This window comes from Natator depressus, chromosome 2, assembly GCF_965152275.1.
Source record: "Natator depressus isolate rNatDep1 chromosome 2, rNatDep2.hap1, whole genome shotgun sequence".
Classification (NCBI taxonomy): Eukaryota; Metazoa; Chordata; order Testudines; family Cheloniidae; genus Natator; species Natator depressus.
In genome coordinates, this window is record NC_134235.1 from 250,216,607 (window position 1) to 250,232,509 (window position 15,903).

Below are 15,903 nucleotides of genomic sequence, written 5' to 3' on the forward strand. Positions count from 1 at the left end.
GGGTTGCTCCATGCCGCCGTCCAAGCTCTCTGGAGGCTTTCATCTGTTTCCTGTTCGGTCTGGAACTGTTCCCTTGATGCTGGAGACATCAGTTCCTCATTGGATTGGGGACCTAGGCTTGGTCCCTCTGGAAGCGATATAGGGGATGGAGCTGTTTCTGTTGACTGTGAACCGCTCTCCGCTGGTGCACTATGTTGGGATTCAGGCTCCGGCTGAGCCTCTTGTGTAGGGTTATCGGTTGCTGCCAGTTCAGGTTCGGTGGGGCCCTCTGGTGTTGGGGTTGCAAGTACTGGATTCAGTGCTGACAATGGGTCTGGTGTTGGTTGCTCGGCTGGTTCCGGTTCTGGGACTGGTTCTGTCTGGGTCTCTGGGACTGGATCCACTACTGCTGTTGCAGACATTGGTCTGGGGTCCGAGTCCATCACCTCTGACCGGGTCCTGATAGAAGTTTCTGGAACAGAGCTAGGCCTCACGGCTTGTTTAGCCTGGCTGCGGGTGACCGTTCCCACCCTCTTGGCCTGCTTCACATGATTGGCCAAGTCTTCCCCCAACAGCATGGGGATGGGATAATCATCATAGACTGCAAAAGTCCACATTCCTGACCAGCCCTTGTACTGGACAGGCAACTTGGCTGTAGGCAAATCGAAAGAGTTAGACTTGAAGGGTTGAATCGTCACTTGGATCTCTGGGTTGATTAAATTGGGGTCCACTAAGGAAGCATGGATAGCTGACACTTGTGCTCCGGTGTCCCTCCACGCGGTGACCTTCTTCCCGCCCACACTCACAGTTTCCCTCCGCTCCAAGGGTATCTGGGAGGTATCTGGGCCTGTGGACCTCTGGTGTGATTCCGGTGCAATGAACTGTAATCTGTTGGGGTTCTTGGGGCAGTTGGCCTTTACATGCCCCAGCTTGTTACATTTAAAACATCGTCCAGCTGACAGGTCACTGGGGCGAGGAGGGTTGCTGGAGAACGGGGTGGTGGGACGATAAGGGGTCTGGAGGGTTCTTTGGGAGGTAGGTGGGGCTTTGGGCGGCCCCCGGTAATAGGGTGGGGTCTGGGGTTGTCCCTTCTGGTCTCCGCTCCAACTGCGACCAGTTTTCTTCTTCTCTGCCACCTCCACCCATCTGGCTCCAATCTCTCCTGCCTCGATTACAGTTTTGGGCTTCCCATCTAGGATGTATCTTTCTATTTCCTCAGGAACACCCTCTAAGAATTGTTCCATTTGCATTAGGAAGGGCAAATTTACTGGAGACTCACCACTTGCTCCTGATATCCAGGCATCCCAATGTTTCACAATGTGGTAGGCATGTCGGGTAAATGACACGTCTGGTTTCCACCTTAGGGCTCTGAACCTCCGACGAGACTGCTCGGGTGTTATCCCCATTCTGACTCTCGCCTTGGATTTAAACAGTTCATACTTGTTCATGTGTTCTTTAGGCATTTCAGCTGCCACCTCAGCTAAGGGTCCACTGAGCTGTGGCCTCAGCTCTACCATGTATTGGTCGGTAGAGATGCTGTACCCAAGGCAGGCCCTTTCGAAGTTTTCTAAGAAGGCCTCAGTATCATCACCTGCCTTGTAGGTGGGGAACTTTCTGGGATGGGAAGTGGTACCTGGAGAAGGATTGCTAGGGTTTGTTGGTATATTCTGCTGAGCCTTTATCTTCTCCACCTCCTCCACATGCTTCCTCTCTTTTTCCTTCTCCTCCTCCACATGCTTCCTTGCCTCCATTTCCCTCTTGTGGGCAGCCTCCTGTACCTCCTTCTCCAGCCGCATGAGTTCTATCTGTCTTTCATGTTCCCTTTGTTTTTCCTCAGCCTGAAATTTGGCTAACTCCAGCTGTAGTCGAGCCGCGGATTTTGTCATTCTAACCTCTCTGTTTTTAACTAACTTTACACCCGAGGTTTAGAAATAAACAAACAAAACTTGGCTGTAAAATTTTGCTGTGCTGGAATAGAATACCTATTCTCTGATAGTGATTGTCAGCCTACAGAAAAAGACAGTTCCCTTGTCTCTGCTCTGGGCCCAAATCAAAGCAAAAAACCTCCAACTACGTGGAAACCTGCTTACCCAGCCCAAAGAAAAAGCAAATGGGTAGAAAACACCCCCCCTATTTACTTTTAGGAAGAAAAAAAAAAACAAAAAAAAACTCTGGGTTGGAAGACTGTGAATTTCCCTGCAGGATTTAAGTACCCTGCCTCCAGGCAAAGAAAACCTGCAATTCACAAAGATAATCCCCTTTTGTCTCTGCTTGGCCACAAAGCAGAGAAAAACAAGCTGCTTTCAGTTCCAGCTGCTTTTTGGACTTCCTTTCCAAAGGAAAAAAAAATTTCCTTTTTAAAATCTGTATTTCCAGTTCAAAAAATCTCAACTGGATCTCAAAATGATTTCAGGTTAATCCCACCATTATGCCACCATGTCAAGGTTCCTCCCCCACTCTGAACTCTAGGGTACAGATGTGGGGACCTGCATGAAAAACCTCCTAAGCTTATCTTTACCAGCTTAGGTCAAAACTTCCCCAAGGTACAAAATATTCCACCCTTTTGTCCTTGGATTGGCCGCTACCACCACCAAACAAATACTGGTTACTGGGGAAGAGCTGTTTGGACACGTCTTTCCCCCCAAAATACTTCCCAAAACCTTGCACCCCACTTCCTGGACAAGGTTTGGTAAAAAGCCTCACCAATTTGCCTAGGTGACTACAGACCCAGACCCTTGGATCTTAAGAACAATGAACAATCCTTCCAACACTTGCACCCCCCCCTTTCCAGGGAAATGTTGGATAAAAAGCCTCACCAATTTGCATAGGTGACCACAGACCCAAACCCTTGGATCTGAGAATAATGAAAAAGCATTCAGTTTTCTTACAAAAAGACTTTTAATAGAAATAGAAGTAAATAGAAATTAAAAAAAATCCCCCCTGTAAAATCAGGATGGTAAATACCTTACAGGGTAATTAGATTCAAAACATAGAGAACCCCTCTAGGCAAAAACCTTAAGTTACACAAAAGATACACAGACAGAAATAGTTATTCTATTCAGCACAATTCTGTTCTCAGCCATTTAAAGAAATCATAATCTAACACGTACCTAGCTAGATTACTTACTAAAAGTTCTAAGGCTTCATTCCTGGTCTATCCCCGGCAAAGACAAAATATAGACAGACCCACATACCCTTTGTTTCTCTCCCTCCTCCCAGCTTTTGAAAGTATCTTGTCTCCTCATTGGTCATTTTGGTCAGGTGCCAGCGAGGTTACCTTTAGCTTCTTAACCCTTTACAGGTGAGAGGAGATTTCCTCTGGCCAGGAGGGATTTTAAAGGGGTTTACCCTTCCCTTTATATTTATGACAGGTGCCACAAGTACTCCTTTTCTATTCTTCACTTTCTGTCCAAAGCTTGTTCTGCTGCACAGACATCACACAAGCGAGGCAGGTATCAGGAAGCCCGTGCTCTGGGGCTGTGCTTCAAGATGATCTCCTGATCCACAACAGCAGGGAACAAAAGGCTGGACTGACACAACTCTCCAGCTACCAGTTCATTACCTCCCCTCAGTGAAAAGCATGGCAAATGTAGAAGCTGCTACACTCCTAAGGATGCAATAACATTTGAGGGGACACTCTGCTGTCAATACCTGACTGGTGGCATGCTGTGTGGAGGAGTCTATAATCCTGATAGAATCTCTCAGAAGAGTGGCCATGTACTTGGGCTGTTCATTGGAGAGAGAATTTGCCCCAGCAGCATAAAGAAGAGACCAACGGGGATTGCAGGTAAATGCTTTCAATTGTTTCCTTGCCTTAGGATCATATTTTAATCCCCTTTGTTCAGTTTATGTTTGACTGGATATATTTAAGCTACTTATAAAATATGAAAAGTATTCATAATCATGGAGATGGGCTCAGTAGATGCTGAATCGTTCACCTCTAGACGTGGGTTTAACTCCAGGCCAGGTGGCTAATAGAGCAGAGTCAAAAAGTATCTGGCTTGCAGTGCTTAGAGTTGGGCCAGAGACTCAGGGAAGTTAGACTGAGTCTAAGACACAGGCCCTCAAAGGTATTTAGGCACCTAACTCCTATTGAAATCAATGTGAGTTTGGCACCTAAATACCTTCATGGATCTGGGCCTAAATGCTCAAACTTGGCCCAGGTTCACCATCCATTCATCTGACTGGTTTTGCGCCGGGCAAGTCAAAAGCCATTGTTAACGAGTGGGCTCTATGGAATAAGCTGGGGGTCTCTATTCCCATTCCCAGAGAACAGACACCCAAATCTTCTTAGCATATGTGCAATGTGCCTCAGGTGGCACGTGACCAGGATTCATCACTGAATTTGGCCCGCTGGTTGGATCATTAGCTTCCCCAGCTTGGACCAGGAAAGGATGGGGAGTGCGACGTGAATGCGGATCCATGCCCCCAGACACCCAAATCAAAGGCCAACTTCACCTTTCACAGTAAGTCTGCCCGCCCCGTTGATTGCCTCCTTAGAAGTTTGAGATTGAATGGGCCTTGGATACTGAACATAAATTGAGTAACGTAGTGGATCCCATGTTGTACCTGTTCTGTGGTTAGAGGACATCAGGCTCCAGAGTGGTCAAGGTGGCATGTGTCACAAGAAAGGAATCCTTGTCAGAATAACCCTTCATAGAGGCAAGGGGAAGAGAGAGACAGAAGAAGCTGGTGAGGGAGGTGCTCTTTTAGAGCATCACCAAAAGTTAACTTAGAGAGGCTGGGGCCTTCTACTTAGCTACCCAGTGCCCAGTGGGCTCTGCAAGCAGAAAATGACTTCTGCCCAGGTACTTACATGGCCCCCCATTGCAATAGTATCTGAGCACCTCACAATATCGCATGTATTTATCCTCACACCACCCCTGTGAGGTAGGGACGGCAGAGATATCACACAGGAAGGCTGTAGCAGAGCATGGAATTGAACGTAGCTCTCTTGAGTTCCAGGTTAGCATCCTAACCACAAGACCATCCATCTTCTTGGCCTCACTGTGTCCCTAGCTGTCAGGCAACCATGGAGATCCACCCCTCCTACTAGAACATTGGGGTAGGCACCTCTAGTATTCCCCAGCCCATATATGGGGGCAGAGGGGTTTGAACTCAAATTAAGGCAGTAGGGTTGGGTGGCTGCAGAGCAGCTCTGTAGATGCTATTGGGGGAGGTTCCCTGCATCAGGATTTCACTTAGCACCCTGCAGGGTAGGAGCCTGGCTAAGATGTAGACCTCTAAGCCTGCTGTGCACCAAGTTCCAGATTTGCCTCAGTAATGAAGCCAGCACTTGGAGATCATAGTCATGGGCCTGGGCCCAGCAAATAGGGTGTGAGAGGGCTGAAATTGGACAGCCTTGCCTCGAGAGCGCCATCACTAATGTCTGCGACTGGGCATGAATGTTTTGTACAATATCCAAGTGTCAACTTAAGGCCAACACTGACAGTTTGCCTGCTGCTTCTGGCACCAATTCATGGAAATAATGACATTTGCTTAACATAATGGGCCTTACTGGCTGTACAACTTAATTATTACATATTTTTAGTGTGTTGTGACAAGGATGACTGGGTCTTGAAGCTTTTGGGCCTGCAGAGACATCCTCTGCCTTCCTCTGCAGTGTGGGGTACGGGTCACTTTCTGGCGGATTCTCTGCACCTTGAAGTCTTTAACCCACGATTTGAGGACTCCAATAGCTCAGACATAGGTTAGGGCAGGGGTTGGCAACCTTTTAGAAGTGGTGTGCCGAGTCTTCATTTATTCACTTTAATTTAAGGTTTCATGTGCCAGTAATATATTTTAACGTTTTTTAGAAGGTCTCTCTCTCTAAGTCTATATATTATATAACTAAACTATTGTCATATGTAAACAAGGTTTTCAAAATGTTTAAGAAGCTTCATTTAAAATTAAATTAAAATGCTGATCACCTAGGCCAGCAGCGGGCTGAGCAGGGCCTGCGGCCGGGACCCCGGCTGACAAGGGGCTGGCAGCCAGAACCCCAGACCAGCAGTGGGCTGAGCGGGGCTGGTGGCTGGGACCCCAGAGTGGCAGCGGGCTGAGCGGGGCCGGTGGCTGGGATGCCAGACCGACAGTGGGCTGAGCGGCTCAGTCTGCTGTCGGTCTAGGGTTCTGTCCGCCGGCTCTTACCAGGCAGGGTCCCGGCTGCAGGCCCCGCTCAGCCCGCTGCCGGTCTGGGATCCCGGCCCTGTCCACATAGAGTAGGTACCTACTTTCTCCCTGGTTCTAGCCATTCTCTTTCTCTCTCTGCACTGAGATGAGGGTGGGAGTGTGCTGAGAACAGGGCTGCAGGTCAAGGAGCAGGCTGGGGGTTGGGGTGCAGGGTCTGGCCAGGAGCTAGAATGAGGGAGGGGGCTCAGGGTTGGGGCAGGAGGTTTGGATGTGGAGCGCTTACCTGGGCAGCTCCCATTTGGTGCGAGGGATGCAGGTGGGAATGTGGCGGGGGGGGGTGCAGGAGCTCCCATTTGGTGCTCAGGGTGGGTGTGGGGATGTGGGGGGGTGCAAGAGTCAGGGCATGGGGTGTGGGGGGGCTGGGTATGTGTGGGGGGTGCCGGAGTCAGGGCAGGGGTTGTGGGGGGGCACAGGGGTCAGGGCATGGGGCTGGGGGTGTGTGAGGGGGGTGCAGGGGTCAGGGCACAGGGCTGAGGTCATGGGAGTGCTCCCAGCCCCCTGCCCTGAGTGGCTCATGGCAGGGGGCTGGAGGGGATATGCTCTGATTCCACCCCCTTCCCCAAGGTCCCCAGAGCAGCGAGCGCGCTGCGGCTCCGCTTTTACCTCTCCTGCTCGTAGCAAGGGCTGTCAGCTGATCGGCCGCAGGGAAGGAGAGGCGGAGGGGCAGGAACCCAGCACACTGGGAGAAGAGGCGGGGGGGAGGGGGAAGCTTCCTGCCCTGCAAGGAGAGAGCAGTGGGTGGGGGGGCGGAAAAGAGCGGGCCAGGCCGGGCAAGATTTTTAGTGGCACGCTGCTGTCTGCCTGGGTCCAGACAGCAGCGTGCCATTAAAAATTGGCTCGCGTGCTGTGTTTGGCATGCGTGCCATAGGTTGCTGACCCCTGGGTTAGAAGTTTGTTACAGGAGTGGGTGGGTGAGATTCTGTGGCCTGCGTTGTGCAGGAGGTCAGACTAGACGATCATAATGGTCCCTTCTGACCTTAAAGTCTGTGATTCTATGATCACTTTTAGCCTGGGGTGCAGTTTGAGTTTTCCTGCTGAGTGGGACAGCTGAAGTCATGAGACATGCCCAGAGCATCCTTTATAGATTTGCAGTAGTCGTGCTGTTGTGGGGAGTGGGGCGGGGCGGGGGGGGGAATGCTCAGTTTCAGCTGAGTCAGATTCACTTGGCTTGTTCCTGGCCACAGGTTGTGTAACAGACTTTGATGTCACCAGTGAGACAAAATGGTTATAGTGGGAGGATTGTCCCCGCTCCCTCCATCACCTCTTGTGAAGTGAGGTACTTGGTAGAAGGGGAGCAGAAAAGAGGACAGAGCAAACTCCAAGCCTTTTACACCCTTGGGCTGCCAGCTTCTTCTTGAAAATGTTTGGACCTTTCCTAGAGGGGAGGCTGCACGACAAAGACCATGCCTTGCATTCCTTCTGGCCACTTACTTGGATGCTACCAGACCTTTGAGCTCCACCAACATTTTATTTTGTGGTTGGTTTGCTATGCAATTGTAACTGAGTCCTTCGAGGTTTTGTACCTCTTAACACTGCCTTCATTTAAAAAGTATAATATAGCTTACATTCACATTCCTTAAAAATAAAGGTTTCGGAGTAGCAGCCGCGTTAGTCTGTATCCGCAAAAAGAAAAGGAGGACTTGTGGCACCTTAGAGACTAACACATTTATTTGAGCATAAGCTTTTTGAGCTACAGCTCACTTCATCGGATGCATTCAGTGGAAAATAAAGTGGGGAGATTTATATACACAGAGAACATGAAACAATGGGTGTTACCATACACACCGTAACAAGAGTGATCAGGTAAGGTGAGCTATTACCAGCAGGAGAGCGGGGGCGGGAGGAGGGGAAAAACCTTTTGTAGTGATAATCAAGGTAGGCCATTTCCAGCAGTTGACAAGAATGTGTGAGGAACAGTAGGGAGGGAAATAAACATGAGGAAATAGTTTTACTTTGTGTAATGACACATCCACTCCCAGTCTTTATTCAAGCCTGAGTTAATTGTATCCAGTTTGCAAATTAATTCCAATTCAGGAGTCTCTCATTGGAGTCTGTTTTTGAAGTTTTTTTGTTGAAGAATTGCCACTTTTAGGTCTGTAATCGAGTGACTCTTCTGGCTCTGTCAATCTGTCAAACTACAATCCATCGGTGATCATAGAATATCAGGATTGGAAGGGACCTCAGGAGGTCATCTAGTCCAACCCCCTGCTCAAAGCAGGACCAATCCCCAGTTTTTGCCCCAGATCCCTAAGTGTGATCTTCCTGAAAACACCATCCTGGCCACTATAGATGTAGAAGCCCTCTGCACCAACATTCCACACAAAGATGGACTACAAGCCGTCAGGAACAGTATCCCCAATAATGTCACGGCAAACCTGGTGGCTGAACTTTGTGACTTTGTCCTCACCCATAACTATTTCACATTTGGGGACAATGTATACCTTCAAATCAGCGGCACTGCTATGGGTACCCGCATAGCCCCACAGTATGCCAACATTTTTATGGCTGACTTAGAACAACGCTTCCTCAGCTCTCGTCCCCTAATGCCCCTACTCTACTTGCGCTACATTGATGACATCTTCATCATCTGGACCCATGGAAAAGAAGCCCTTGAGGAATTTCACCATGATTTCAACAATTTCCATCCACCATCAACCTCAGCCTGGTCCAGTCCACACAAGAGATCCACTTCCTGGACACTACGGTGCTAATAAGTGATGGTCACAAAAACACCACCCTATACCGGAAACCTACTGACTGCTATGCTTACCTACATGCCTCCAGCTTTCATCCAGACCACACCACACAATCCATTGTCTACAGCCAAGCTCTACGATATAACTGCATTTGCTCCAACCCCTCAGACAGAGACAAACACCTACCAGATCTCTATCAAGCGTTCTTACAACTTCAATACCCACCTGCTGAAGTGAAGAAACAGATTGACAGAGCCAGAAGAGTACCCAGAAGTTACCTACTACAGGACAAGCCCAACAAAGAAAATAACAGAACGCCAACAGCCATCACCTTCAGCCCCCAACTAAAACCTCCCCAACGCATCATCAAGGATCTACAACCTACTCTGAAGGACGACCCATCACTCTCACAGATCTTGGGAAACAGGCCAGTCCTGGCTTACAGACAGCCCCCCAACCTGAAGCAAATACTCACCAGCAAACACACACAACACAACAGAACCAGTAACCCAGTAACCTACCCTTGCAACAAAGCCCGTTGCCAACTGTGTCCACATATCTATTCAGGGGACACCATCATAGGGCCTAATCACATCAGCCACACTATCATATATAAAATATAAAATCTCCCCACTGTATTTTCCACTGCATGCATCTGATGAAGTGAGCTGTAGCTCACGAAAGCTTATGCTCAAATAAATTTGTTAGTCTCTAAGGTGCCACAAGTACTCTTTTTTTAAAAATAAAGAGTACATTTCTGCCCACAAATATCCCTGGAGGGTAAGATGATTTCTGATCCTTTACATAGCTTAGGAAAGGTGTGTCCGTGCCAGATGAATGCCTCCCAGAAATGCCTATTCGAAGGTATATATTTTTCACCCTTCCCCATGTTATTTCAGTTTATAGAGCAGATTTAACCACATTTATATATTAATGGATATTTTTGGTTTGCTGGCAATTAAAAACTTTGTTTTGGGTCAAACTGACAATGGAAATTTCAGCAAATCAAAAAGTAAAAAAAAAATCATTTTGGGTCAAACAGAATGTTTTGTTTGCCCAAAGATGAAATATTTCATTAAGATTTCAAATACTTAATTTTTAAAAGCAAATTAAAGGAAATTTTGAAACAAAAAGTGGTTTCGAATAAAAAAAAATCAAAGAGGGTTTTGTTTCAAAAGCGTTGAAGTGAAATGTTTTGATTTTTCAGTTTGTTTCACTTGAAACAATTCAGCAAAGCTGACACAAATTTGCAAAATGTTTCAGGGTCACCAAATCCGTATTTTTCACCAAAAATGGTATGGTGGAAAAATATCACTTCGACCTGGTCACCTAGAGGAAATTAGGGCAGTATGACTATGTCACTCAGGGGTGTGAAAAAGCCACACCCCAGAGCAATGCAGTTAAACAAACCTAACCCCCATGTAGACAGCGCTTGGTTGATCGGAGAATTCTCCTGTCAAACTAGCTACCACCTCTTGAGGAGCTGGAGTACCTATGCCGATGGGAGAAGCCTTCCTCTCAGTGTAGGTGGTATCTTCACTGAAATGCTACAGAGGCATAATTGTGCCGCTGTATATTTTAAGTGTAGCTAAGTCCTTCGCTGTATTCTAGACATTTTTGATGTCTTATAAATAATCCATAAACTTCTAAGCAAATCCAGTCATCTACCTTCCCTGATGTAGCCAGAAATTTAATCAGAAGTCCCGCAGGCTCCCCACAAACACCAGTCCTAATCATGTTCCCCACCCAATCCTCATGAAAACCTGAGGAGCAGGAATGGTTAAGCGTCCAAACAGAGTGAAACAATGGACTAGATGGGGTCAAAAATTCCTCTTCAGAAGGACAGAGATGGAGACATGGTCCCCCTGAGGAAATTAAGGTATCACTCCCAAGAGCATGTAAGAGCTTGATTATTCCTATCCGTTTAGCCACTATATGACTCTGAAAGAGTCTTAGGCAACGCTGAGTAGGAGATCAATCCAACTTAGCTCGGTAATGCCAGGACAAGTGGGTTTAACAGGCAGTGCAGAAAGAATAAAATAAATGCGTACTCCAGCTGTGTTTATCTGGAAGCCCCCACCTAAAGGAAGAGACAAACAAAGTGTAAAGTGATTCCTTCAGGAACAGGTTTCAGAGTAGCAGCCGTGTTAGTCTATATCCGCAAAAAGAAAAGGAGGACTTGTGGCACCTTAGAGACTAACAAATTTATTTGAGCATAAGCTTTCATGAGCTACAGCTGCATCTGACGAAGTGAGCTGTAGCTCACGAAAGCTTATACTCAAATAAATTTGTTAGTCTCTAAGGTGCCACAAGTCCTCCTTTTCTTCCTTCAGGAACAGTTATATTTCATAGCTTACTTGTTTGCAGGGATAAGCAGGCAAGTCTCGGGGGAGAGCAGAGGTCAACATTTCTGTATAACTCTGCTTAATGCCTGTCGTGGCCTTGTACACAGCTGCAGAATAAGTGTTACGATTCAAGAATTCCTTGACTGTTATATTTAAGGGGCCATTTATTCAGAGCATCTCTCAGTGACATGATACCACTAAGAAAATCTGTCCCTCGGAGGCAGACCTGTCTGACCCATTAGCTTGTTAGACAGATGAGAGTTTGGAATATAAACCCTAGTCTTGCTCCATGACAGGCCAAGGAGACTGTATCATAGAGGAGCAACAACGGTGTCTCTGAGAGAGTCACAGTGAGTTGAGCAGACTGGACATGGTGTCAAGGCACTGGTAAGAGGTGTCTGTGCTCCATGGCATTTGTTCCTGCTAACCAGTCTGAGGGAGGGAGTCATACCTGGGTCCCAAAACACCACCAATGAACTAATAAGATCCTTTGCAGTATATATCAGCATTTGCAGAATGTGCCCAGACATTTGCTGGCATCATCATCAGCTGTACAGAGAGCCAGTAGCCCGCAGTCAAAATAAGTCAGCGGGCACTCGTCAAAGATATGTAACATAGTCTGAAGTTAACCGCAGCTGCGTCGCTGGTCATTAGAAAAACCCGATTTAAAGAGCTTAGCCACACAATTGTCCTATTTGAAACCTGTTCAGAGACAACCATAGGTGCCTTGGCAGACCAAAACCTGGTGGACAGATGGTTGGGTGAGTGACGAGAGAGTGTTTAATAACTGTCGGTGCTGACCACCCATTGCACCAAACATGTTCCACCGTCATGTCCTGTGGTGGCATAAATGCCCATAAGGGGGGTTTAGAAGACAGGCGAACTGGTGGGTGGTTGAAGAGGTCTGCATAGAAAGGCAGGCATGATCTTGGCCAGCAGCATGACAGAGGCCTTCTCACAGCGAAGGTGCTGTGCTATTAAGTATCGGTAGCTATGGGAACGGAGTTGCCCGTAAAGTCCCAGTAACAATACGCATAGCTTTGTTAAGCTCTACATCAACCAGCCTTGTGTGAGACAAGTGACACCAGATAGGAGCCCAGTACTCTGCTGTTGAATAGCAGAGGGAAAGGGCTGATGTTTTAAGTGTTCGGGTGCTCGCACTCTAGGTTGAACCAGCCAATCTTCTGAGCAGGTTGTTCCAAGTGCTGACTTGGGATGCCATCTTCCTCAAGTGGTTGCTGTATGTTAATGACCTATCCAATGGATGGGGGGCAATGGATCAGCATTCACGTCATGCTCCCTGTCAGTACCTGGCCTGGGCCGGGGAAGCTATTGATCCAATCAGCGGACCAAATTCGGTGATGAATCCTGATCACGTGCCACCTGAGGCACGCTGAGCATACGCAAGAAGAAGACTGCGACCCCAGTGTATTGCCATCCTTCAACTTTCAGGACATTGGACTGGCACTTTGAATTCTTCAGCTTAATGTTGAGGGTCTGTCAGCTGCTAAACACAGCATTATTAGTGCCTTTTCAGTAGGTCATGAGGATTATTTTACTGTTTTTATGGCTGTGGGCACTCAGCAGATGCATATGGCATACTCAGTGTAGGCATTTCTTATGGTGGGAAAAGAGAAAGTGATGGATTATCTGTAATATGTAACAAAGTGGTACTTAACCCTTTGAGTCGTGCATGACCTGTGCTAGCAAAAAAAAAAAAGGCACCATTCTTTCCTCTCTCTGATTTAATGGAAGGTGACTTAACTTCAGCTGCATTAAAAGGATCTGAAATAATTAGCCGGGACCAAGTGATCCCAGTTTCACAAGCCTAATACATAGCCCTTTCCCCTCGCCTCATTCATTAAGAGCTTGCAGCAGAATAAAGAAAGCCTCTGGCTAGTCAGGCAAGCCATAGTCTGCGAAATGCTATTTTACTGTAACCCTGCAGTGCGATCTCAATAGTGGAGAGAACTGCACTCATTTCGCTCAGTAGGAGGGGCTGAAATTCAGTGCAAGGAGTACCAGTGGTTTTTTCTGGGTACAGATTGTAGACCTGCTCCTTTTCCCATTGAAATCAGTGGGAGTTTTGCCACTGACTTTAATAGCTACCAAACTGGGCCTTGGAATGTGTAATTTTAGTAATAACTGACCTATCTGAACCTCCAGCTGGAGCCTTCTAGTTGAGCTTCAAGCAGCTGGGGGCTCCGTGCTGTGTCCTTAACAAAGGAAGGGAAGTATTGCACAGTAGTGGCCCAACGCTATAGTTAGCCCCAAATACAGGTGGTGCTAATAGTGCAGCATTCTGTCAGATTTGAGAGATATTGTCCTGTCTTAATGATTAGAAAGCAGGGTTGCTCCCCGTCTGGGTTTTCCCCGGACAGTCCGGTTTTTGGCTTCTGTGTCCAGGTGCCATTTGACAAGCCCTGATGTCCAGTTTTAAGTGAAATGCATAAGCAACACCAACAAATGTACTGCTTAAGTGCAATATATTGTTTAGTACTGAAATGTACATTCTACATTTTTGTGTTATTTTACGTTAAATATGTGAAAATATGCACTGTTCGTTCACTGACCTTCAAATGTCATGTAGCATGCTCCCCCATAGATATGGGATATTATAAACTCCTGTGCCATGTACCTATTAGGTGGTTAACATTGTTCACAGCTGTAGATAGTCTTCTAAAGAATTGGCCTGCAGCGAAGTTGTGTACTTCATTCAACAGGGCGAATAAAGCTGTCCGGCACTTATCTGGGATTTCATGAAATCTCAAGAAAATGGGTTAAATCTTGACACAGATCTCTCTGTCCATGGGTGTTACTTTTTTTTGTGCACAGCTACATGGATATATTTCAACCTGCAATCCTGAAATTGGAGAGTGACAATCACAGTCCACCGAAATCTTCAGCGTCCTAAACAAAATGCTACGCAATCTAAAGTCTTGCATTTCACAAAAGTTTTTTGGCTTCAAAGTTAACCAAGCACTGAAGAATCTACCACTAAGCAAAGAAGAGGCATTCAAATGAAATGCTTTAGAGGTCTACCAAATAAGCGCAAAGTATTTGGAGAAGCGGTTTAATTTCGGACCAGAGTCACACTTACAAAAAATTGCCATTCTCAGCTTGAAGTCGAAATCCACATTCCTGTTGAGAATTTATGTGAGATTTTGACGTACACATAGATGGTGAATGACTCTTCAGTGAATACTGCATCTTGAAAGAAGCACTACCAAAGCTGGATCTGAATGATGAACTCTCAGTGGACCAGAAATGGGAGAAATCTTTTGACAAATGTGATGCACCAAACCTTTTGAAAATTGTAGAATGTGCTTTTGCAATTCCAGTCAGCAGTGCGTTTGTGGAGCGAGTGTTCAGCATTATGCAAAACCTTTGGGGCGATGAAAGAAATGGGATGTCTTCAAACCTGGTCAAGTCTGAAATTTGCATCAAGTTCAACTTCAGTGTGTCTTGTGGGGAATTTGATGACTTTGTACTGAAAAACAAAGAACTCCTGAAAGTTGCAAAAATCAAAAGGGAAGTACACATGGAAGAAGTAGTGGGTAAGTTTTTTATCTTGTCTGTATGTTTTAAGAAACGATAGTATTTTTAAATTACAATAAATACAACTCTATCTGCATAAGTAAAATATGCACAATCATATTGTAATCATATCTTATTGATTTGTACCAAGATCTGGTAGTATGGGTGTTTGACCTAGGCTAATTGAGAAATATGTCTGGTTTTGGTCTGTGGAAAAGGTGACAACCCTATTCGAAGGTAACTGTCTGAGGGTGGACTTGAACCGAATTCCTCTAACTGAACCCAGAGTTTTAGAACAGAAGTCGCTGAGAATAAGGGAATCTACCTAGTCTTGGCATATTAGAGCTATAAGGGGAGTTGGGTTTGATTCTTACTCTGTGCTGCAGTTTAGGAATACAGACAACCTGGGAGAGGACTCAAACTGCAAACTTTCCACAACCATACATGGGGAGAAACGTACAGAACGTTATCTCCTCCTGTGTCATTCACACAGGATAATATAGTTGTCAGTGGCACTCAGTGCAGCCTTTTGTACAATAAGATCCATATATTGGGTGACTTGCCCAGCTGACCAGGGCATACAGATCAATCCATCTCAGAGTAATAGCTGCACAGACATGCAGTCATCATTGTACATATTCACAGAGATCACATTGCAGCATTACTTATGGAAATTCATACAAGATGCGATTATTTTAGCTAGAGCGTTTCCCATTGTTAGAGGGGACTTAGAGCAATGCTGTTTCCCCACCAGTTACATACTTATTCCCTTGTAGTAGAGGGTCCCTACTCTGCTCTGGGTACATATGTTTATTAGGGTTGCCAACTCTGACTGAAACTATTCCAGGAGATTTTTTTCCCCCCAACATGATGTAATGTCATTTTCTTAAAATATTCTATTAAAATCTCCTGGATTGCTTTCAGTAATCGCTGGGAGATCGATGCCGATTCCGGGAGATTTCAGGGCAATCCCGGAGGATTGGCAACCCTAATGTTTATGTTGCCTCTCACACATACACTAAAACCTTCAAGATGGACTTGCTATACTCAAGTACCTACATGACCTTGATTTTGTAACTCATCCTCTCTTCCTCCATTCCCTCCCACTCCTCCAGGCTCCTCTGAGGCAGCATGAGGAGATGGCTGACCTCTCA